The sequence below is a fragment of the Solanum stenotomum genome, chromosome 2, assembly GCF_019186545.1.
Source record: "Solanum stenotomum isolate F172 chromosome 2, ASM1918654v1, whole genome shotgun sequence".
Classification (NCBI taxonomy): Eukaryota; Viridiplantae; Streptophyta; class Magnoliopsida; order Solanales; family Solanaceae; genus Solanum; species Solanum stenotomum.
This window is the reverse complement of record NC_064283.1, coordinates 13950801-13978399: the sequence shown is the minus strand read 5'-3', so window position 1 is coordinate 13978399 and position 27599 is coordinate 13950801. Positions and strand designations below refer to the sequence as shown.

Sequence of the window (27599 nt, the reverse complement as noted above, 5' to 3'; positions counted from 1 at the left end):
GCTATGGGCCTGACGCCGTTATATCTAGTATTAACTATCTGCGGACAGAAGAGTGAAGGAGGTTATATACCAATTTGAATCGATAGATACCAATTGGAATCAAGTTATAGCACGAAATGAGACAAGAAAAAATAGAGAGATTTCTTAAAGTCCTATAGCCTCTCGAAGAAAGGCAAAGGCGTCACCGTACCATTCCGCGAGACTCTACTAGACTCGTTTCGGTACATTGAGATCAACAAACCTAGTCTCTGATACCAACTTTGTCACGACCTAGACCGTCGTGATTGACACCCACACTAACCCTCCGGTGGGAGAACCACTACTACAACCCCAAACCAAGCAACTAAACCAAAAACTAAAGCATTTAAGTTACAGAAGCAAATTAAATACTAAGGAAAGAAATAAGGAGTTCCCATAAACTCTAACAAAAGTCTAACAACGAACTAAACAATGCGGGAGAAATAACCTAGAACCTGAAAGTTAATGTACCAAAATATCTAAAGTTCAACAAGTCTAATCAAGAAGGGATGCAACCCCAAACTAATGTACTAATAACTAATAGAAATGTCTAAGTCTGGAAGTGTGGACATAGACGAAAGGAGAACTCATGGCAGCCCGAAAGAATTGGCTCACCCTTGAATTCGAACGTCAATCACTAATCTTCTAAGCGAGGTATGTCAGTAGCCGCTTGAAGATGCTTTGTACTCAATAAAAATAAGAGCAAGTGTAGTATCAGTACACAATCACAATGTACTGGTAGGATAACACGACTATCCCACTAAGTGTAACATAAGCAAGTCAATACAACATTATAAACATGTCAAATACCGAACATGTACAATATCTATTATCACATGCTCAACAATATACACAATTATGACAAGTCATTGGTTCTCTCATGGAACCCAAACCCAAACAGTTAGCATACATGAACGTGGTACCCGATCTAATGTTATGCCGAAACGTGGCAACCGATCCCATAATTATGCCGGAACGTGGCAACGGATCCCAATTAGTTATGCCGAAACGTGGCAACCGATCCCAATTAGTTATGCCAGAACGTGGCAACCGATCCATTCGGCACACCACAATCACAATCACAAGTACCTTCTCAACTTATTCACAAACAACCAGCTCAAAAATCTTCTACTTCATAGAAAGAGAGAAGAAAACAAAAGGAGAATGGAAGAGTTAAAATACGAAAATATTCTTAATCATGCCTGTTGGAAATAATAATTCAAAGTTGGAGTAGAAATCCTAAGTTGTTTAGGATTTGTTATTTATGATATTGACTTATTTATGTTTAATTAGGATTTGTTAGTTAGAGTGATTCCTAGTCCTAGTTTAATTTGATTTTTACCTTTATATATAGGGACGTTACTAGTTATTTTCAATATACAGAAATATACATAATAGATAGAACTTGAATTAAGATTCAAGAACCTTTGAGTTTATAAATAAAATATTTTCCTTCAAATTGGTACCAGAGGTTTTACATTCCTAGTAGAAGATCAAAGAATTTTCGCTGCTGGAGGGCGACTATGACCCATGTATGCTGCTTGTCAGACCAATGATCATGTTGAAAAAAACTGGACGAATAATATATGCTTGAAAAGAACATGTTAGGAGGAAAAACTTACAAAACTATTGCAGATTTAAAGAAGTGCAACCAAACACAAGAGGAAGAAACTCTCCTCTAAATTAAAAGTTAGAGAAAGTAAAAAAAAAAAAAACAAAAAAAAAAGCAACAAGAAAAGGAGTTGATGTGAAGGGCATAAACGAGAGTTGGAGAGAGAGTGCTCCAACACCAAAATAAAATGAAAAACACAAAAAGAAAAGGAGTTGATGGGAAGAGCATCAACGACTTTGAGAGAGTGTGCTACAACACCAAAAACAAAAAAAAAAAAAAAGAAAATGCATTGGTAGAAAGGGCATCAACCTTTGAAGTTGGAGAAAAGTGATCCAACACAACCAAGAGAAAAATATTGTAAGTTGGAGAGAAAGTGCTCCAACACTTGGAAGTTGGAGAGAAGTGCTCCAACACAACCAAGAGAAAAAATATCGTGAGTTGAAGAGAAAGTGCTCCAACACTTAGAAGTTGGAGAGAAGTGCTCCAACACAACCAAGAAAAAAAATATTGTTTGTTAGAGAGAAAGTGCTCTAACACGTGAAAGTTGGAGAGAAAGTGCTCCGACACAACCAAGAAAAAAAAAAGAGAATCGAAGAGAAGTACTCCAACAATTGTAGATTGAAGAGAAGTTCTCCAATTCAATAACAATGACAAGAAGAAGAAAAACAAGAGTATACAACTTTGAATTATGGGAGAATGTTGGAAATAAAAATTCAAAGTTGGAGTAGGAATCCTAAGTTGTTTAGGATTTGTTACAACAACAACAACATACCCAGTGAAATCCCACTAAGTGGGGTCTGGGGAGGGTAGAGTGTACGCAGACCTTACCACTACCCTCGTGGAGGTAGAGAGGCTGTTTCCAGAGGACCCTCAGCTCAAGTACATCAAATCCAAGTAAAAGAAGAGGAAACAGTATATAAAACATAACATCCAATAAGAAAAATAGCGTATAATCAACAAATGAGACAATAACATCAAGAAAATACCGTGAGAGGTGAAACGCAGTAAACAACATATGGCTATAGGTATCACAGACAAGAACTACAAGTGCAAGGCTAGGAAAGACAATACACTAACCCTACTAACCTTCAACCTTAATACGCGACCTCCACTCCTTCTTATCTAGAGTCATGTCCTCGGTAATGTGAAGATGAGCCAAGTCCTATCTAATCACCTCTCTCCAATACTTCTTAGGCCTACCTCTACCCCTCCGCGTACCCTCTACAACCAGCCCCTCGCACCTCCTCACTGGGGCATCTGCGCACCATCTCTTTACATGCCCAAACCATCTCAGTCTCGCTTCCCTCAGCTTGTCCACCACAAAGGCCACTCCCACCTTCTCTTGTATAACCTCATTCCTAATCTTATCGCTCCTAGTGTGCCCACACATCCATCTCAACATCCTAATCTCCGCAACATGCTTTTTTTGAACATGTGAGTTCTTGACTGGCCAACACTCCACTCCATACAACAAGTCGGTCTAACTACCACTCTGTCGAACTTACCTTTAAGTTTAGGTGGAACTTTCTTATCACACAAGACTCCAGAGGAAAACCTCTATTTCATCCAAGCAACCCCAATGCGATGTGTGACATCATCGTCTATATCTCCACTTTCTTGGATTACAGACCCATGATACTTAAAACTTTCTTTCTTAGGAATGATCTGTGTGTCAAGTCTCACTTTCCCATCTGCCTCATCCAACGCATCACTGCATCACTGAATTTTCACCCCAAATATTTTGTTTTGGTCCTACTCAACCTGAACCCTTTGGACTCTAGCGTTTGTCTCCACACCTCCAACCTCGCACTAACTCTGTCCCGCGTCTCATCAATCAGTACTATGTCATCCGCAAATAACATGCACCATGGGACCTTCTCCTGAATAGACCGCGTCAACTCATCTATCACCAAAACAAATAGAAAAGGGCTAAGGACTGATCCCTGATGCAGCCCCATCTCAACTGGGAAATGTTTCGAGTCTCTTCCAACCGTTCTAACCCGAGTCTTGGCTCCACCGTACATGTCCTTTATCGCCCTAATATAATTGTTTAGGATTTGTTATTTATGATATTTACTTATTTATGTTTAATTAGGATTTGTTAGTTAGAGTTGTTCCTAATCCTAGTTTAATTTGATTTTTACCTTTATAAATAAGGATGTTACTAGTTATTTTCAATATACATAAATATACATAATAGATAGAACTTGAATTAAGATTCAAGAACCTTTGAGTTTATAATTAAAATATTTTCCTTCAATGTCCAAAACAAAGAAGAAATGACAAATATATTTTCTTTCTATAAAAAGAATAAACCTAAGAAAAAAAATATATGTTATTATTGTTGTTGTGAATTAAACAGCGATAGGAAAGAAATGTAGTGAAGGACAATATATCGATGGGTCTCAATTAGATTTAATTGCTTGGAAAAAGAGACCCAGGCATCTTCAACCCTATTCTCTATTTTACTCTCCAAATATAGAGTTCACTATTTTTTCAGACAATCAGCTTTAATCCAGTTCTCTATTTATTTTCTAAAGAAGAATCTTCTTCTCTCTCCTCAATATTATAATATTATTTCTATTTCATTCTTATTTTCTTATTCGTAATATAAATCCTTTCTTTCTTTTTCAAAAATAATCAATTTAAAGTATTTCCATGTGATATAAAATTTTTATTTTTTCAAGTTTTTTATTTAATACAAAATTATATTTTATTTTAAATTTCTAAATAATATAAATAGCTAACAAATATTACATAATATACAAATTAATGGACAATTCAAATAAAAGTGAAATCATTAGTGAAATACAATTACATTAACATTACATAAATACTCAGTTTTCAAGATTATTATGTTGCTCCCATAAATGCTCTATTAACGCATTACAGAGTTCAAAATGAGCATTTTTTCCTTAATTTTTTTTATGTCTAGATAAAAATTATTCAAATCATAGATTTTCATCTAATACCATATATGTCGTTGTAGTTGGAGCCTCTACAACATCTTGAATTGGTGCATTAAGATCACATTCATCCTCGATTATCATGTTGTGCAATATAATACATGTAGTCCTTATATCCTTAGCAATTTTGTTCTCCAAAAATGTGATTGTCCTGCAATAATTGCAAAATGTGATTGCAAAACTCCGAATGCACGTTCAGCATCTTTTTGGCACGATTCTTGCTTCATCCCGAAATATTTCTTCTTTTGAGAACGTGGATCACAAATAGTTTGAACAATTGTAGACCATTTAATTTTGTGCATTCTTTATAGTGAAAATTAATAATAAATTAAATCAAAGTGACGAAAATAAAAAAATGAAATACTATTAATTCGAGATGAAAAGAGTATATATTAATATTTTTAAAATTATTATATTACATTTCAAAAGAATTACAACTATTAGAGATTTAATTGATGACCTTATATGAAAAATAATATATTAATTACAAAATAATAGAAATAATAATAAAACAATGAAAGAGTGAACAGAGATTGTGAATAGTAGTTCTCCAAATTTGGAGAACTACTATTTAACTCTCTATAAATGGAGAATAAAGAATGAAATACAGGGTGGTTGGAGAGTCCATTCTCTATTTTACTCTCCAAATATAAAGAATAGATAGTAAAATAAAGGTGGATTGGCAATGGTCTTAAAGTTAATTCATTTGCCAAGCAACAAAATACATCGTTGATGTATGATTTGATATATATATGAAAGACATATATGGTATTTTTGTATTTTTCTTGGTGGACACTACTTTTGATGTAAGCCTGCAATACGATGGATTGCAAGGTATGTACCATTAGCCTAGATATTGTAAGCAAAGGTCAATTCTACGGGAGTAAATATCTCGAAAGGTCATCTGACTTTGAGGAATTATCTTGTAAAGTTATTTAATTTTATTTTGTAAAAAAAATCACTCAACGTTGAGTTTTTCTTTCATAGTATAAAGTATAAACATACTCTCCTCTTTGACTTGTAATAAGTTCGAAATCATTAATATTATGTAAGCGAATATAGTAATTATTTAGTACTTTAGTATGTAAAAAGTATCTCTCTATTTACCAAAAACGAAAAAAAGAAAGATATTTGTGAAAAAAATTTATTTTATGGAAGAGAGAAAAGAGGAAAACTCAAACTCAAACTCAAAGAGAAAAGTTTTATCATGTTAAATTATTATTTTTATAATAAATTTGATTGAGTGATTTTATTAAAAACAAAACCTTAAAGTTGAGTGATTTTATTGATACAAAACAAAATTAAATGACTTTATAAGATAATTCCTCAAAGTTGGATGACATTTTGAGATATTTACTCATTCTACTTTTGCTATTATTTTGTGTTGGTTTTTAATTTTTGTCCCTTAAGATAGTAATTGTAATGATCTGTATGTTATTGTTTTGTTCTTTTGAGTTCTTTTATTCCAAATTTGATTTTTTTTTGTAGCTTCTTATGCTATTTTTAACTTGCAAAAATGGATGACATGCTTTTCAAGATGATCGAATGTGTCAAGATGAAGAATTTTTTATTTTGGAAGTTGAGATATTTGATCAAAGACAACAATCTAGGTTAATGAACTCAAATTCAAATTATGACAATTTCATTAGATTCGAAAGGTGATTTTTGACTGCAATAGATGATTTATACGAATCCCAAGGTGTTCAGGAGTGATTTAACCCTTTAGCAAAGCTATGGATGAAAATAAATATAAGAAGAAACATACTAGTAGAAAGTTAAGTATAATAAGAAGAAAATTACACAAATTTTATCTGGAATATAAACAACTCAATATCACAAAAACTGATAACGATAAATTAAATCAATTAATAGATAATATATCTAAAATAGAATATAAATATATTCAATATCTAAAGATACAGTGAATAACGAGAATAACGAATATAGACAAAAACTTACTGAAACAAGTATAGCAAAAAGACAAAAATTAAGACATAGGCAAAATAGACTTAACAGTAATATATTTGCAGGAATTTGTAAAAAATCTATAATAGGACAGAGAAAATCTATTTTATATCTATAGATACAGATAGAAAGTTTAGAATATAAACTTCAACACAATCTATAAATTAATTAGGAAGAATATGCCATAGACGAAAAAACATATGAAAACTATGACGGATTAAAAATAAAGATAATATTTTCTAATCTAGAAAGAAGATATAAGAAAATAGGTGACAATCTAAGTTTAATGTTAGAAAAAAAAAGGGTAAAACTAGAAGATAGTTTAACTGCTATGATAAGAATAACAAAAGAAAATGAAGAAATAGATAGAAAAACGGAAATTGAAAAAATAAAACAACAAGCAAAAAAGGAAGTACAACAATTAGAAGAAGTAAAAAATACTAAAATAATAGAACTAGAAAAAGAATTGGCAATATTAAAAGAAATGTATGAAATTAAACAAAAAGAAAAAGAACAAAAAACAAAATTAGCAAGTGAGATAAATAAATTTAAAGAAAAATTGCAATTAGAAGATGAATAGAAGAAAAACAAGAAAATAACCAAGATAATCTCCTTGAAATAAGAATTGATGAAATAAATGACAATGATCTAGATGAACAACATTCAGGAAACAAGAGAAACATATACGAAACTTTTAGCAAACATAGATAATACAAAGAATTTAGAAGTAAATACATGAGACGTAGACATGGATGAAAAACCTAGTACATCAGGAATAAAAAACCCAAAAAACTTAAAATATTATAATAAAACTATAGACAATATGATAAAGAAAAAACTATATGGGATAAAAGATTAAATAAAATATGGACACCTAAACCAATAACTGAACAACATGATTTTTTAGATTTGGACTGTGTAGCAGATATAAATAAAACAATCCAGTTATGGATGGGATATATATCAAAACAATTAATAGATAACAAAATAGGAATGACAGAAACACCAGGATATATAGAAAGAACACTTATAGGAACAGTAAAATTATGGCTACAAAATTTATCAGAAGAAAGTTTAAAAACTCTATGAAGTAATAAAAAATCTAATGGTGAATTAGCTACTACAACTATGAAAATATTATATAAGTACGAAGTAGATATAAGAAATGAATTTAGTAGTATGACAACAGAAGTAGAAGAACAAAATAAAGAAAAAATCATAAACCAGTATCTAATGACAAAATTAGCAATATGTAACATGTGTTATATAGATGAATATACATGTGCATTTAAAGAATACTATTATAAAGGAACATATAACATAGAAGAAAGTAAAGAAATAAAAAAATTATATTTTACAAAATTACCAGAACCTTTTAATTCAAAAGTAATAAAAAGTTAGAATGAAGCAAGATTAATAGATACCTTAGGAGCTAGAATAAAATTCTTACAACGATAATTTATAGAACTATGTGAAAAGCATAAATAAGAAATCAAAATGGAAAAAATATTGGTAAAAAACTTAGCATGTTGCAAAAATAAAACTGCACCCCTATTCGGTTGTACAGACAAATACTATAAAAGGAAATATAATAAAAAATACAGATCAAAATATAAATATAAAAAACCAAGAAGAAGATACTATGTAAAAAACTACAAAACCAAAAAACCATATAGACCAAAGAGAAAACTAACAGAATGTACTTGTTATAATTGTGGAAAAATTAGGATACATAGCTAAAGATTGTAAATTACATAAAAATTCAAAGAAAAAACAAATATCAAAAATAATAATAGACGATGAAAAATATATGCAGATAGAATACATAGATTATGAATTAGAAAGTGAAGATAGCATATACGAAATATCATAAAATGAAATGGATAACAATATAGAAGTGGGATCAGACGATGAGTTCTATAATATAACGAATGACTGAAAAAGATATACAAATAATAACTAAAGAAGAATCTTCAGAACAAAAAATAATATTTGATAATAATATATTTGGACAAATAAAAGGAAAAGAATTAGACCTAAGCGTAGAAAAAATATTCGAAATACCAACAATAAGAAACTGGTTTAAACGACAAAAAGAAGAATATTATGTAGTAAGTCAAAGAGAACATGTCATAGATTGCAAATACACCAAAGGAAAGACTAAAATACCAATAATAAACAAACGAATAATCAATAAAGAAATACAAGATATTAAGGCTAAAAATCCAATTAAATGTGTACATTTAGGAGGAATGGAAATATTAATAAAAACATGTTTTAGAGAAGGAATAGATACACCCATAGAAATATACTTAGCGGATGATAGAATTATATAACCCATAGAAAAAAGTATAATAAGTGCAGTGAAAGGTAACCTCATATACCAAAAATTTAAATTTATAATAAGTGCTAACTACTCAGTAGCAATAAATGACAGAAACATAGATAAATCACTGGAATTATATTGGAAAATGTCAGGAATAGAACTAGCCCCAGGAAGTAAAATATTTACAGCTAGATGTAAAAACTTATATGTTTTAACAACAAAACATAAAATAACAGCAAAAAATAAAATAAAAAAAATAAAAATAGAAGATCCTTTTGAAAGGATAGTTACAGTCATAGATAATAACGATTATAGTTATAGAGATTGATATAGAAGAAGATTTAGAAATAGTAAAAGAAAGATTAAGCACATCAAAAAGAATAAACTATGAAATACCCCAAATATCATAAAAAATGAGTACCTCAAAAAGAATAGATAAAACTCCACAAAAATCAATGGAAGAAGAAATAAAACCATATCATTACTACATAACGGGAGTAATGGTACAACGAAAATATCTAATATTAATAAATACAGGACAAGAAGAAAACTATATTACAAGAGATTTAGTAACAGAAGATAAGATAATTACTACTGAACAATTATGCCCTGAACTATCAAAGACATTAATATATACCGAAGAAACTACATAAAAGGAAATAATCATTGGAGAAATACCAATAGTAATAAAGTTTAAAATATATCAAGGAGATAAAAATATCACTTTAGGAATAAAATAGCTAGAACAAGTAAAACCATATAATCTAGAAGACAAACAGTTGACAATAAATTATGAAAATAAAAGAGTAATAATAAAAAGAACTTTAATATGATAAAATGAAAATATATATACTTGCAAAGATACTAATAGAATGATATTATAACAGATATTATACACCAATGATAGATACATGAGAAAAAGTTAATATATGTAAATACAATTGCTTACCAAAAGATAAATGAGAAAAATTAAAAACACCGATACTAGTAACATGATTTCATAATGAAGGAAGCATGATCACATATAAGGCAAAAAATATAAAAATACAAATATGGGATAAGATATTAACTATAGAAGAAATGTATAACTTCGAGCTTACAACAAAAGATATGCTATTAGGAATGCCATTTTTAGAAAAATTATACCCACATATAATAACAAAAACACACTGGTGGTTCACAACACCATGTAAACAAAAAATAGGAGCAAAAAGAGTGAATAATAAAAAACAGAAAACAACAGAATGGATAAAAGGAAGTGAAAAAATTACACAAAAATTAGAAAATATAAAAGAAGAAGACTCTAAAATAGAATTAATTATATTCTCTATAGATAAAGTAAAAATAATCCAATATAAGTTAGAATTGTTAAATAGTGAAGATTCTTTACAAGGATGCGAAAAACATAAAACAAAAGTAAAAATTGAGCTAATTGATAACGATAGCATAATAACCCAAAAACCATTAAAATATAATTTTAATGATTTAACATAATTTAAGATACATATAAGCGAATTACTAGAAAAAGGGTATATACAAGAAAGTAATAGCAAGCATACAAGCCTAGCATTTATAGTAAATAAACATAGCGAACAAAAAAGAGGAAAAAGTAGAATGGTTATTGATTATAGAAATTTAAATGCAAAAACTAAAACATATAATTACCCATTACCAAATAAAATATTAAAAATAAGACAAATACTAGGATATAATTACTTTAGTAAATTTGACTACAAATCAGAATTTTACCACTTAAAGTTAGAAGAAGAATCTAAAAAACTTACAGCATTTATAGTACCACAAAGATTTTATGAATGGAATGTATTACCATTTGGATATAAAAATGCACCAGGTAGATACCAACACTTTATGGATAACTATTTTAAACAGCTCGAAAATTGTGTAGTATATATTGATGATATATTACTATATTCCAAAACACAAGAACATTTAAGATTATTAGAAAAATTTATACATATTATAGAATATTCAGGCATAAGTCTAAGCAAAAAGAAAGCGGACATAATGAAAAAACAAATAGAATTTTTAGGAATACAAATAGATAAAAATGAAATAAAAATGCAAACACACATAGTACAAAAAATAATTAACTCAAATGAACAACTAGATACAAAAAAGAAATTACAGTCATTTGTAGGACTAGTAAATCAAGTAAGATAATACATACCAAAATTAGCAGGGAATTTAAAATTATTACAACAAAAATTAAAGAAAGATGTAGAATACCAGTTTGATAAAAAAGACCAAACACAAATACGAAAAATAAAACTATTATGTAAGAACCTACCTAAACTATATTTTTCAGATGTAAACAAAAAATCCACTTATATAGTAGAATCAGATGCCAGTGGAAAAAGTTATGGAGGAGTCTTAAAATACAGGTATGATGAAGAAAAAGTAGAACATCATTGTAGATATTATTCAGGAGCATTTACTAATACGAAAAAAAAGGGAAATAAATAGGAAAGAATTATATGCAGTGTATAAATGTTTACTATCATTTGAACCATATATTGTATATAACAAATTTATTATAAGGACAGATAACACACAAGTAAAATGGTGGCTAACAAGAAAAATACAGGATTCAGTAACTACAAAAGAAATGAGAAGATTGGTATTAAATATATTAAATTTTACATTTACTATTGAAGTAATAAAAACTGATAAGAATGTTATTGCAGATTACTTATCAAGACAAAGCTACTCAGACTGAGAAAGAAAATACAATTGAAGATATACTCAAAGCCATTACTACATTTTGTATAAAAGTGGATAGTATGGACAATGAGATACAAAAGCTAAAGACTAATGAAGGTAATCTGAAGTCTAAAGCTAATACAGGTCAGCAGCATGACTGTAAAAATGCGGAGCAAAGTCAATCGAAAGACTTTAAAAATCCAGAGCTAAAAGGTGACGTTGGGAAACACCTTAAAACCCATAATATTTTTTTAAATACAGCTGCAGGTACAAGTAAACAAGTTAGTGAAAAACAACATAAGAATACAAACTTAAACCAGCTATTTAAAAAACCATTTACTCCACAACTGCCAAGAAAGACATTGACTATGGAACCACAAACCTCTACCTATGCAGATAGCCTACAAAATGAGAAAAAATTATATAACCATGTCACGAGAACATATATTGAAAATATATACAAAATCCAAACCTATTTAAACCGTAATCTTAGATCCACTACAACCAAAGAACCAAGTCAAGATTACCTAACCCAAAAATTACAAGGTTATAACAAGTTAATCGCACAACCAAAAACTAACGCCAATGTAGTAAGAACGTGTTACAATTATGGACTATTAAATACCGTATATACATACGATGGAGAAGAGATAAGTGGAATACCAGAACTACACAAAGCATTCGTCACATTTAAAAGAGTTACCAAAGGAAACTTATTTTATATAAAGTTTTATACAGCACTAGCGGAGATATTATACGAAGAGATAAAACCTCCGATTCAAGTTATTAAGATCGGACTAACCAAAGACATGATTATACCCAAAGATATTGGACAACAAGAAGAAATACGAAAAATAGAGATACCAAGTTTTTATGCCAATAAAAGAATAATTGGTATATCAACTATTATACAAGAGTTAGCAAACAATTATTTAAACAGAAATGCTATATGGAGTTACTACTCTAGAGAGCAGTTAATGATATATTCAAATTCAAGAGAATTAAGGAAAGAAGATATGGATGAAGTCCAGAGATGGATTTTATCATTATTAAAACCAGAAGAAAGACCTACGACAAGAGCACTCAAAGCAGGATTTATTTCGCCAAAACTATTAACCAGATATTGCAAGCTAATTGGACACAAATACCCTGATCATCTATGTACAAAATGTAACGGATAAGACAACGTGATTCCAGATGTCCAGCTAGAATAAAGTCTAAAGAGATAAGAAGATAAAGAAGAAAGTCGTAGGTAAAGAGATAAGGCAAAGAAGACATATTTGGCCAAAAAAGCCAAAAGCAAATAGTATAAAGTAAATAATACCATGTAAAAAAGTCATAAAGTAAATAGTACTATGCAATAAAGTCATGAAGTAGGTGCATGATTGTGCATTATAGGTGCATTATTGTGCATTATTATTAAGACAAGTGTAAAGTAGTAGATATGGTAGGTGGTGTGCATTATTAATAAGGATGACAAGTGTATGAATGGTAGGGGGTGTGCATGCATTATTGTAAAGTAAGTAGTACGTGCATTATTGTGTAATACTATAGATAGAAATTCCTTTCTATATAAAGGAAGGTACATGTAAATTAATAGGCATGCCTTGAAGCCTTCAATAAAACGAAACTTTCTTAAAAACGCTCTCTTAAATATTCAAATACTTAATAGCTAATGGAGCAACCCTCAGATACCATGGATAAGCAAGAGGCAAAGGTATATTGTTCAACAAATATGCAGAACTAATTTCATATATTCTTGAATATCATATATATGATTGAATAAATTTATGTTAGTTATTATGTATTAGAATTATTTGAATCATAATTTCTAGTTTATTAGCATACTGGAAACGGGAGAAAACTTCTATACTATGTCATCCTAATGTTGAAACCGGTAGGCAAGGAAAGCCGTTTAGGGGAGTAAACAAAGTTGAGGCGCTCATAAGAAGGAAGTATCCGCTAAAGTACGATGCTAATAGTGATAGGAGAACATGATAAACAGATAATCTAGTTCATAATGATCTAATATGAATTTAATCAATTATGAATATGATAGGAAGGAATAATTGAAAATAAAAACCTGCAAGATAAAGAACATGACTACATACATGCATGATGAAATAATAAAAAACTATGAAACTTTAATCCTATATATACTTAAAGGTATAGAGATAATTGAATTAAGAAGAATCATATGGGAAAAAATACTTAATAACGAATCAGAAAATATATTAAACCAACAATGGTATGAAATAGACCTACATGATTTAGACCTCGAAAGAATAGAATGGTATGATCTAGAAATAAATTCAGATTAAAATGAACTACTAATATTTACAATATTGGACAGAAGCTATGGAAAATATAAAACTATTAGAACAATTAATGCAAAATAATTTATATATGTACCTAAGAACCCAAGATATGTTATATCTAGAATATATCATAAATAATATTAAAGAGATATCAAGATTAAAACACTTAGCAAAAGAATATTATAATAAAATCTTTAAAATGGATTCCTCACCTACCAAAAATGGTACACCTACCAAAAAAGTCATGAATTCCACACCTACCACACTACCAAAAATATCATGAATCGCTCACCTACCAAAAAGATGAAGTCCGCAAGAAAGTTATGGTTGACTGTTAACTTCCGATTAAGATGACATCAAATCAGTGATTAGATGATTTCAATAGGTTCGAAACGTGTTTTATAGTAAATTGACATATTTAGTTTGTGTTAGTGTAACGACCCGTAAAATGAATAGGTAAAACTAGAGCCTAATGATTGTCTGTTTGAGTTGTAATGGGGTTTCTTGTGGTAGAATGTTGTCCCGGGCTTAAGTTGAGGTGTTTAGGGGTTAAACGTCAAGGTAAGACTCCCCAAGGACCACCCAAGGGGTCCTTGAGGAGGATCTTAGGCCTAAATCCCAAGACCCCAATAAAACCAAAAAGCTGGAAATTTGGGATAACCTACGGATAGGGACCTACGGCCCGTAGGTCCATCCACACCCCGTGGATGGCCTCCGTAAGTCAAGGCCCCCAAAACCACGTTTCATCCACGAACCACGAATGTGACATAACGGTTTGTGACCCCACCCACGGTTCGTGGGGGGGGGGTTTCGTGGGTGGCACCTGCTTGCTGTCCAAAGTCGACCAAGGGATAGGTTAGTTAGGTAAATTCTTTAATTAGTTAATTGAGTTAATGGATGGTTATTATTGGTTTATTAAGATATTTTAAGGGTTTTTTAAGTATTAAAACACATTTACAACTCATTATTTCAAAACCCAAAATACAAACCTCCCCTCCCCTCCAAAAGTTTTCTCTCTAGAAACCTCCATTGGAGGTGAAAGATTCAAGCTCTCAAGGTCAAGTCTTCATATTTTTCAAGGAATTTTCGTGGATTTATTCCATATAAGGTATGGTAGTCCTCATCCTTGACTTAGTTTCTTTCAAGGAGCCAATTTCAAAGTTCATTTCAAGTCTCCAAGTTTTCCCCAAAAACCCTAGTTTTCAATCTATGCATGGGTTCAATTCCAAACGTTTTCAAAAGGCATTTAAGTGATGAATCATGGTTTAATTGATGTTTTAATGGTTAATTAAGATGATTTCTTCTATGAACCCATGTTTTCCCCCAAAATCCTAAGTTGTGATTTATGATTGGAAATTGATTGATCATGGAAGTATGTTGATTTGTTTATGTTTATGTTGAATTAGTTATTGAATCATGTCAAATTAATTATCTATTGTAGTATCTTAGATTTATGGGTTGATGTTGGTTCATAGCCTGAAAGGCAAGTTCATGAAGGATCTATGTATGATTATGATGAGAAGTATATATGTGTGATCTCAATGAAAGTGTTATGATCATGTTTAGAATGTAATAGTGTTATGATTGGAAGCATATTATCAATTAACACTCATGAATGATGATGAGAGAATGTGAAGGGTTTTCTTCTATATGATGTATATCTTGAATTTGTAGGCTCTTATGCATCCTCTTCTTGAATGAATGAAAGAAATGTGAATATTGTATCTTGAATTAGTAGGCTAATGCATCCTTTTCTTGTATTGATGAATGTGAGCTTGAATGAAGTATCTTGAATTGGTAGGCTAAGGCATCCTTTTCTTGTTTGATGAATGTGTATTGACTAAATGATCATAGAATCGATAGATCTAATGTTGGTAGCCCTTTCCTAAATGAATGATGAAGTATTATAGTCTATGACATAAACCGGTAGACCTAATGTTGGTTGCCCTTCATAGTGAGTCTAGAAACTAATGTGATGATAAACCTTGAAGCGGTAGACCTAATATTGGTGGCCCTTTCTTGTGTGAAATAATGAACCTTGAAGCGGTAGACCTATGGTGGTGGCCCTTTCTTGGAAAGTCAATGAGCTATCCTTATAATGTACCTTGAAGCGGTAGACCTAATGTTGGTGGCCCTTTCATGTGTAATGTAGCTTAGGTCGGTAGGCCTAATGTTGGTGGCCCACTCAAGTACAATAATGTAATGTGAATGAAAATACTCTATGGGAATGTAGGCTAAGTACCGAGGGGATATGGTACGATGGAAGTTCTCCCTACGTTAGGCTGGATTTCAATTAACATCTTTCTTATCCCATAACTATGTGCCCACAAAGGTCCTAGCTAGTGGATCCACCTAAACTAAATGTTACCGATCTTACCTTAGGTAAGTAGACCACCTCTTTACGGTGTGGGGCTTCATGACACCGGATTCCATATTTATCTCACATGGTCTATGTCAGTTAAATGCTTATTCCCATCATGTGATTTGTGCTCTTTAGTTACTTTAGAGGTTCTATGAACTGTGGGTGGAAGTATGGGATGCCATCCATGCATTGCACGAGTAGGCTTTTATAAGGCTATAGTGAGTTCTCTAATGTCTTCTTGACTAAAGAATGAAAGTGCTCTTAATAAAGCTAATGAAGAATGTTGACTTAAAAGTCTAAATGTAATGATGAATGCTATATTTGGATTGTATTATGAGTTACTTCCTTGTTATGACTTATGAAATGTTTATGTCTCTTATATATGAGTATTGTGCAAAGATGGAAAGGATGAATGGTAAGTTCACTTTTGGTGGCCTTAATGTGGTATCAAGTGTGGATGATGGTAAGGGACGTTATTCATACATTGCACAAGGTATGGCTTGGGGTTACTTGAGGTGAAAGTCTAATGTAATGAAATGTCTTATGAGGTTTATTATGTTCTAATGTGAAGAAATGACTTGTATGTTGGTTATGTTGTATATTATGCCTCTTATACTCATGTTCCTAAAGTTTTATCAAATTGGCATATAGCATGACTTTCAAATAAAATGTCCGTTTTAAGCATGTTTTTGCATGGCTATCATACTTAGTACTTAATTGTGCTAACCCATATTTCTTCTATTTTACTACAAGTGTAGGTTCTGGCAAGTGAGTTGCTTTCTCTCTAGTTCAAGGGCTTGGATTGAGATTCCTCCAAGGCTAAGTGGTATGTCCCCATAGATCGAGGATAAGAGTTTAGACATTTCTTTTCTTTCATGTAATAGATATTTGTTATTCTTTTAATTGTAAAGGGTCGTGACCGTACTTTAGTTTTAAGATATTGTTTTAGATGGCCATGTGAGACAAAAGACTTCCGCTGTTTTGAATGAGTATTTTCGATTGTATGGATTTAAATAAGTTTTAATTCAGTACTATTTCTATTATCTATTGCAATGACATGCTATGAGGCTTGTATGAGACTTTTCGGAGTCTTGTACGCCGTTTCGCATCTAGGGTATACCCTTGGGTCGTGACAAACATGATATCAGAGCATAAGATTTTGGACATGATTTTTAGGATTGATGTCTTACAAGCCACATCTAGTAGAGTCTTGTTCATTGATGTGAGTCATGACACATCTATGAGTGAGAGGCTATAGGACATTTGGAAGCTACATTTCTTTCATTATTCTTGAAGTCGTGCAATGGAGTCTAGCTCTATAAATGTCCTTTTCCTAATCCTTCTCTTGTGTTAATAGTATATGAATACAAGAGGGACTACCTCAAAGAGAGTGTAAGCTAAGAGGAGATTGTGAATGAGGAAGTTCCTCCCCAAGATCCCCAAGGTCCTCATGGTGACAAAGTTCCTCAAGGCAATCAAGTTCCGGTGGATCCCCCGGCTATGTCCAATAAGGAAGTTAGGTCGGCTCTTTTGATGATGGCTTAAGCTGTAACTACTCAAGTTCAAGCCATGACAGCCCAAGCTACTAGAGGTGTTGAGGCTAATGTCAACCCCAATGTGAGTACTATGGCTTCTAGGTTGAGAGACTTTGTGAGGATGAATCCTTCGGTGTTCCTAGGTTCCAAAGTGGGAGAGGATCCCCAAGAGTTTTTGGATGAGGTGTATAAGATAGTCAATGCTATGGAGGTGACTTTTAGAGAAAAAGTGGAACTTGCCTCCTATCAATTGAAAGATCTTTCCCAAATTTGGTTTTCTCAACGGAAAAGCAATAGGCCTATAGGAGCGGATCCTATAGAGTGGGAATAGTTTAAGAAAGAATTCCTTGGTAAGTACTTTCCCCGTGAGAAGAGGGAATGTAAGGTAGAGGAGTTTATCAACCTTAGGAAAGGTAGCATGAGTGTGGAGGAGTATTCCTTGAAATTTACCCTATTGTCTAAGTATGCTCCATCTTTGGTGTCTAACCCAAGGGATGAGATGAGTCAATTTGTGACCGGTGTGTCCGACCTAGTTGAGGAAGAGTGTCGTACGACAATGCTCCATGATGATATGAACATTTCTTGGCTCATGGTGTATGCTCAATCTATTGAGGAGTCCAAACTTAAGAGGAAGAATAGGGAGTTGAAGAGATCTAGGTCTGATGAGCAAGGTCAACCTAAGTTCAAGAAGAGAGCTCTAACCCAAGATTCTTCAAGCACTCCTAGGGTTAACCAAGAGAAAGGAAGTGGACCTCCATTTTCTAAACCTACTTATCACAATTGTGGAAAGAAGCATTATGGGGAGTGCCTAGCCGGTACTAGTAGGTGCTATGTGTCACTCCCGGAGCCTACACCCCAGACGTGGCTAGCACTCGAGAACCATTACTGGCCCTAAACGAACCCTTGGCCTGGATTACTTACTCAGCGGAAGACTCTATGCACATTTATAATAATCAATAGCACTATACTCACTTGCATAATAAAATACTGAGAATGCTTAAAAGTCAAACATTCAACTTGGCCAAAATGGCAACTCAAGTCTTAACATATGAAATGAAAATGTAAAGACAACTGAACTACTAACTGTCTATATGAAGCCTCTAAAATAAAAAAGGATGTCGGGACAAGACCACCGATCATCCTAACAATGAAATACTGAAAGCAAATGATAAAAAGAGTCCTCCGAAATGCAAGGAGGCTCACCAGCTGACTCTGAGTGCTAAACCTGATCAATGAGGCGTTGGATGCTGATCCTGGTTACATGCATCTGCATCATAATAAGATGCAGGTTAACTGGCATCAGTACATTAAATGTACGAGTATGCGAGTTGGAATGCTAAACACAACTTAAGCTTGAAAAGAATCTGAAAGGAACACTTACCTTGGCTTTACTCAACTCTTGAATAACTTAACTCAATATAAAGCAATAAACATATGCAATATATAGAAAGCTTGTAAAAGAGTAGAAAACAACTTAGTTCGTTAAAGAAAATGCACTAACAAACCACCACTATGAGCCTAAGTGGTGATACTCAACTTTACTCATGTAATAAAGTAATTATAGTTTCTGTGGGAAATTCTCTAACCGACAACCACCACTATGAGCCTAAGTGGTGATACAGTGTCTTGCCCACACTGCCAAAACTGATAATACTTTGCCATCATATAAAACGCTTAATTAAGTGGATCCACTAGTCTATGCTAAAAGCATCTTAAGGAGTCATCTTAAAAGTATGATCCATTACTACCCATGATGGCTACATGGTTTATGGAGACTTGAGTTAATATGAACTCGCATCCCCATATCGGTGCTCAATACTACTCTCAAAATATACTTAGCTCATATGTTTTTAAAACAAACTTCTTTCTTTGGTTTGAGATAATTACTCAAAACTTAGCTTAAAAGTTCTTTTGGAACCGGTGTTCCCTTTTTTGCTCAAATGTTAAAACATTTTTAAACTCTTGGGAATACTTAGTTCCCTAATAAATTTTTGACAAATGAAGTCATCTCTTTACTCTTTTCTTAACTTGAAACTTAAGTCTTTAAACAAAGTTAAAACATTTGTGAAAGACTTTAGAAAAACTCTATAAACTTCTCTTGACTTGCTTTTCTAGACTTGACTTGTAACTTCTCTTGACTTTGATCCTAACTTTCCTTGAATTGGATTATAGATTCAAGGTTCATGATCTCATGTTTATGGATGATTTCATGTTATTTAGATGTACCTTAGAGTGTTGGAATCAACTAGAAAACATAGGTCCATTGCTAAGGAACAAGTACGAAAAGGTGGGGGACGAATGGGGAGAATTGGCGTCCCTGGCGCTCTGAGAGGCGTAGGGCGCCTGCCCTGAAAATTCAGAAATGGGTCTGGGGCACACTGGCTGGCGCGGAACCCCAAGGGTGAAAGTTCAGAGTCCCTTTTGGGGCGTGCTGGCTGGCGCGACGCCCCATCCCTATGCCCAGGTGTTTGACGACTTTTCTTCTCCGTTTTTCATCTCTAAACCCTCTAAACTTCAATGGTTCCTTCCCCAAACACTTAGAATCATTTATATACTCAATTTATGATAGAATCAAACAGAAATTACACCCGAAAACATGAATCAAATCACAAGAACTCCAACAACACATCCCACAAGAAATTCAAACGAAACTTTCAACAATGTTCATCAAGAACTCAATTTCTAAACTTTCAAATACTTAAATTCGCTGAATTGAATCATGGTTGGTGTGTGGGTGAACTAACCCAATGCTATGAGATCTCACATACCTCGTAGGGATCACCCCTTGATGAAATCCACAAGCTAAACTCGATGATCTTGACGAATCTTGATTTCTCTTCTCCCATCTCCTCTTTTCTCTTTTCTCCAATTCCTAGCGTGAAACTTCAACTTTTCTAAACAAACTAAAATCTGATTTTACCCCAATTGACTCCTAAAAACGAATTAGAATAATTAGGTAAGGAAAAGACTAAATTACCCTTCCAAAATCCGGATTAGACTTTCCTTATTCAAACAGCCCAACTTCCAAAGGGCATAACTCACTCATACGAACTCGGAATCGCACAAACTCAGTTGTGTTGGAGAGATTATTCCAAGATATTTCTAACCATATCTGGAAATACACCTAACTCATCCTGAGCTAAGAGTTATGGCCGCTTGAAGTTGACCAAAAACTCAACTAACATACTTCACAATTTTCCAAACTTTCATATACTTTCCAAAATTGATTCTTTCCCCAAATTTTAACTCTTTCATAGTTATTTCAATTTGCGAGATGTTACACTATGGTTGTGGAAAGAATGATCACCAAGTGAAAGATTGCCCTACTTTTACGTCTAAAAGAAGGGAGGCCAAACAAGCTTCTCTTGATGGCCCGGACCCTAATGCTCCAAAGAGAAACCGTTTCTATGTGCTTCAAGATAAAAAGGACAAATGAGCTAATCTGGATGAAGGCACCGGTAAGTTATAGTTCCTTATAGTTGTGAATGTTGTGTTGAGGTCCTTATGTTGTTTTCATGTTCGCCTTAGTTGGGTTTACTCCTAAGTGGGGGATAGTATGTTGAATAGTAAGGTTGTTCAGAGTTTTGATATCCTTATCTCTTTCCTTCTATTCTTATTCATATTTGAGACCAAGAATTCCTTGTAGTTTGTTTCATGTTTTGGAGACATGTGTGAATATGTGTTGCCATGGTCTCCTTATGTTATGCATGCTCTTGATGAGTTTATGTCTAAATGAGAAATTGAGTTTTCATGAATTATGTTCTTCGTGTTGATATGCATTTAGTATGAGTTGTTTATATGCTTCATGAGGTAAATTGTTGAACATGCCTAAATGTGCTTTTATGAAGAAATTGCATAATGTGCTTAATGATGTTATGATGAGCATGATTTGAGTTGGAGAAGGTAATTCCTCCAATGAAATGAGAAATGTTAAAGTTGTGATGCAAAAAGAGTTTGTAGATGTAGTTTTTAATTTCTTGTGTTGCATTGAGCTTGTTGATGTGGAGTTGATGTTATCTCCTAGTTTTGTGCATTCTTTATGATGTTGCATGCATGATGGCTGCTAGTCTTGAGTCCTTCACCCCTTAATATGTTCAAAGTTTCATTTGAGGATGAATGTTCCCAAGTGGGGGATAATGTAATGACCCGTAAAATGAATAGGTGAAACTAGAACCTAACGATTGTCTGTTTAAGTTGTAATGGGGTTTCTTGTGGTAGAATGTTGTCCCGGGCTTAGGTTGAGGACTTTAGGGGTTTAACATCAAGGTATGACTCCCCAAGGACCACCCAAGGGGTCCTTGAGGAGCACCCTAAGCATAAACCCCAAGACCCCAAGAAAACCAAAAAGCTGGAAATTTGGGATGACCTACGAATGGGGACCTACGCCCCGTAGGTCAATGCACGCCCCGTGGATGGCCTCCATAGGTCAAGGCCCCCAAAACCATGTTGCATCCACAAAACAAGAAGGTGATAGAACGGTCCATGACACCACCCACAGTCCGTGGGTGGGGGTTTCGTAGGTGGCACCTGTTTGTTGTCCAAAGTCGGCCAAGTGAGGGGTTAGTTTGGTAAATTCTTTAATTAGCTAATTGAGTTAAAGGACGGTTATTATTGTTTTATTGAGATATATGAAGGGTTTTTAAAGTATTACAACACATTTACAACTCATTATTTCAAAACTCAAAATACAAACCTCTCCTCCCCTTCAAAAGTTCTCTCTCTAGAAACCTCCAATGGAGGTGAAGGATTCAACCTCTCAAGGTCAAGTCTTCATCTTTTGAAGTTATTTTCGTGAAGTTCTACCATAGAGGTATGGTAGTCTATATCGTTGACTTAGTTTCTTTTAAGGAGCCAATTTCAAAGTTGATTTCAAGTCTCTATGTTTTCCCAAAAACCCTAGTTTTCAATCTATGCATAGGTTCAATTACAAACATTTTCAAACGACATTTAAATGATGAATCATGGTTTAATTGATGCTTTAATGGTTAATTAAGATAATTTATTCAATGAACCCATGTTTTCCCCCAAAATCCTAAGTTGTGATTTATGATTGGGAATTGATTAATGATGGAAGTATGTTAATTTGTTTATGTTTATGTTGAATTAGTTATTGAATCATGTCAATTTACATATCTATTGTAGTATCTTAGATTTATGGGTTGATGTTGGTTCATAGCCTTGTAAGGCAAGTTCATGAAGGATCTATGTATGATTATGACGTGAAGTATATATGTGTGATCTCAATGAAAGTGTTATGATCATGTTTAGAATGTAATAGTGTTATGATTGGAAGCATATTCTCAATTAACACTCATGAATGATGATGATAGAATGTGAAGAGTTTTCTTCTATATGATGTATAACTGGAATTGGTAGGCTCATATGTATTCTCTTCTTGAATGAATGAAAGTAATATGAATATTGTATCTTAAATTGGTAGGCTAAGGCATCTTTTTTCTTGTATTGATGAATGTGAGCTTGAATGAAGCATCTTGAATTGGTAGGCTAAGGCATCCTTTTCTTGTATGATGAATGTGTGTTGACTAAATGATCATAGAATCGGTACACCTAATGTTGGTTGCCCTTCATAATTAATCTAGAAACTAATGTGATGATAAACCTTGAAGCGGTAGACCTAATGTTGGTGGCCCTTTCTTGTGTGAAATGATGAATCTTTGAAGCGGTAGACCTAATGGTGGTGGCCCTTTCTTGGAAAGTCAATGAGCTATCCTTATAATGTACCTTGAAGCAATAGACCTAATGTTGGTGGCCCTTTCATGTGTAATGTACCTTGGGTCAGTAGGCCTAATGTTGGTGGCCCTCTCAACTACAACAATGTAATGTAAATGAAAATACTCTATGGGAATGTAGGCAAAGTATCGAGAGGATATGGTAAGATGGAAGTTCTCCCTACGTTAGGTCGGATTTCAAAGTACATATTTCTTATCCCATAACTGTGTGCCCACATAGTTCCTAGCTAGTGGATCCACCTAAGCTAAATGCTACCGGTCTTACCTTAGGCAAGTAGACCACCTCTTTACGGTGTGGGGCTTCATGACATCGGACTCCATGTCTAGCTCACATAGTCTATGTAACACCTCAAAAACCAAACCCAAGAAAAAAATTACAAAAATATACATGAAGCAGTGAACCACGGCAGGGATCATGGACCGTAATAGGGTGTACGGTTTATAGACCTACATGTGGTCTTGACCTGGAAGTAACCAGTCCCAGACATTAGACCACGAGCACCTTCACGGTCCGTGGTCTTGATGATGGGCCGTGGTGGCGCCTGTAGAGTCGAGGCAGTTACCCTCCCTAGCCAACCCCTTAGACCCCCACGCCTAAGTGAGGACCACAAGGACCTTCATGAAACGTAGTCCTTCACACAACCCATGGGGGCATCCGTGGAGCCTTACTAGTAAGCCCCCTAGCCAGTCCCTCTAGACCACAGCCCAAGTGGAGACCACACACACTTTCACTGTCTGTGGTCCTTCACAAGGGCCGTTGTAGGGCTCGTGGACTCAGACCCTCAGCTAGTAGTCACCCAATCCAGACCATGACCGACTTCACGGTCTGTGGTCCCTTTCAAGGTTCGTGAAGGTGGTCGTGGTCAGCCCGTCTGCAGTTTAAGTCAGGGTTATTTTGGTCTTTTCCTTATTCATTGGACCCCTAAACTACGTCTTTTTAACCCTAAATTTCATGGTTTTAGTCCATTTAAGCCTAGAAACATAAATAGAACTTACCCAAGTCAGATCTTTAATCAAAAGTTAGAAAATTAGAAGCAAGAGAGGAGTAAAAGTCAACCAGCCCTAACTCCATGAACGCAGCAGGTTTTCTTCAGTTCCAGCCCAGAAATCAAATGATTTCTCCATGAAATTTGTCACCAGGTATGTGGGATTTCACTAGTGGGTTCCTTTCACCCATTAGGTCCCTAGTTTTCAATCAGTTTGTTGATTCCCTTATTATGACTAGACCTAGGGTTTCTTGAATGTTAGCATTATTGGGTTCTTAACTGTTAAAATGATCCAAATCAGATTAGTATGTTAATATTCAGTCTATTTTATGAATTTCAGAACCCTAGATATGTAATTCTTTAGTTCTTGAATTACACATGCTAGGCCAGATATTTCAGTTATTTCAGATATACATGCCTCAGTTTGAAATGTGTCTTTATCAGTTATTTATGCGCATTCTCAATTTCCATGTCGTTCTGAGCTATCTAGTATATCACAGTAATTCAGTCATAATGTGTTAATCACTTAATTTATTGGGAGTAGCATAATACCAAGTTGGACTAGGGTTCATCGTATCCAAAACAGTCCCAGAACTACTACCCATGTAGGTTGTAAGTCCCCTTTGTGGGCATCATTTTAGTGATCACTCCAGCATGCCTCTACACCTTTGGTCGGGTGTATTGGGTCCTCTCGATGGGGCGTATACATCAGACTCCATATTTAGCTCATTTGGTTTTATTATCGGTTATTAGTAGCTCCCACAGCTCAGTCAGACTCTATTGCATTGACCATTTTTAGTACAGTCAGTATTCAGTCTCAGTATGTTATAAATTGGTCATTGTATTCAGTATCTATATCATGTTTAGATTATGCACTTGCTTTATTGCTTGTTCAGTTATGTGTTTGTTTCAGCTTTATTCTATCATGCATTCTCAGTACCTTTCAAGTACTGACGCATATATTGCGCTATATCTCCTCGTGATATAGGTTCAGGTCCCCAGCAGTCAGATCATGCTCAAATCGGTTCCCGATCTCCAGTTCAGCAATATAAGGGGTGGGTCCTCATTCTTCGAGGATAATAGTCATGTTATCTTTTCAGTATTTCGGTCCTTTAGTTTCAGTTTTGCTAGACTTAGCCAAGGCATGTCCCAGTATTTCTAGTCAGTTAGAGGCTATTTTCAAACATAGTTACATTTCGCTTAGTAATTGAGGTTGGTCTTTCTTTTGTATTAAACTCTCAGATTATTTATTCAGTTTTAGTATATGGGTATTCCCCATCATTTTAGTTTTATTTATGATTTAGCTTCTGCATCAGTTATTATTATCCTTAGTATGCCAATGTCTTGCCAGCAGGGTCAGCTTGGGATCACTTGTGATCCTAGGTCCCGTGTCCGCGTCTCGGGGGTAGCTCGGGGTGTGACAGTCTATGTCGGTTAAACGCTTATTCCCATCATGTGGCATGTGCACTTTAGTTACTTGAGAGGTTCTATGAAGTGTGGGTGGTAGTATGGGATGCCATCTATGCATTGCACGAGTGGGCTTTAATAGGGCTATAGTGAGTTCTCTAATGTCTTCATGACTAATGAACGAAAGTGCTCTTAATGAAGCAAATGAAGAATGTTGACTTAAATGTCTAAATATAATGATGCATGCTATACTTGGATTGTATTATGAGTTACTTCCTTGTTATGACTTATGAAATGTTTATGTCTCTTATATATGAGTATTGTGCAAAGATGGAAAGGATGAATGGTAAGTTCACTTTTGGTGGCCTTAATGTGGTCTCTAGTGTGGATGGTGGTATGGGACACTATTCATACATTGCATAAGGTATGTCTTGGGGTTACTTGAGGTGAAAGTCTAATGTAATGAAATGTCTTATGAGGTTGATTATGTTCTAATGTGAAGAAATGACTTGTATGTTGGTTATGTTTGTATATTATGCCTCTTATACTCATATTCATAAAGTTTTATCAAATTGGCATATAGCATGACTTCCAAATAAAATATCCGTTTTAAGCATGTTTTTGCATGGCTATCATACTTAGTACTTAATTGTTCTAACCCATATTTCTTCTATTTTACTACAAGTGTAGGTTCCGGCAAGTGAGTTGCTTTCTCACTAGTTCAAGGGCTTGGATTGAGATTCCTCCAAGGCAAAGTGGTATGTCGTCATAAATCGAGGACAAGAGTTTAGACGTTTCTTTCCTTTTATGTAATAGACATTTGTTAGTCTTTCGATTGTAAAGGGTCGTGACCCTACTTTAGTTTCAAGATATTGTTTTAGATGGCCATGTGAGACAATATACTTCTGTTGTTTTAAATGAGTATTTTTGATTGTATGGATTTAAATAAGTTTTAATTTCGTACTATTTCTATTATCTATTGCAATGACATGTTCTGAGGCTTGTATGAGACTTTCTGGAGTCTTGTATGCCGTGTCGCATATAGGGTATACCCTTGGGTCGTGACAGTCTGGGAGGTCTTAGATTAGTTTCAAGTGCTTGATTGAAGATTGATCTTAATTTGAAATCGTTGAGATTAAATGGTACCACAACAATCCAATGAGTTCCAAATGGTGTTTTGATTGAACCATTAGATTAATATCATAATTTTAGAATCATAGCATAAAAATATTGCCATGATCCAAATATGGATGTGGTGACATTTTTCTATTCTCACTAAGACATGTCAGCCTCAACCCAATGAAACCAAAGAATTGCGGAAAGTAAAACAAGAATAACATAAGAGTAGAAAACTTATTCATTCTATTATAACCCCTAACCTGGTTGTCACGTGTACAAATCTTTAATATAAAAAGTGTGGAATTGAAAGATAAATACAAATCGAAATGTCTTTGCTTCTCAAATCTCAAATACAACAAAGCATAAGGTAAGGAACTAGAAAGTCTGCGGGGATGACACACAATTAGCACTCAAAAATTCTTTGACAAGCATCAAATATAGGAGAAGAAGAAGAGCAATCACACGGTATCAGACTCGATACCTACACAAGTTTAGAAGCAATGAGTGAGTAACA

At 33.8% G+C, this 27599-nt stretch overlaps 1 protein-coding gene across 2 annotated transcripts in view; it reads right to left on the bottom strand.

Moving 5' to 3' along the window:
* LOC125854230 (premnaspirodiene oxygenase-like) overlaps positions 1-27599 on the bottom strand; it is a 173372-nt gene that overhangs the window by 112832 nt on the left and 32941 nt on the right. The window lies entirely within an intron of this gene.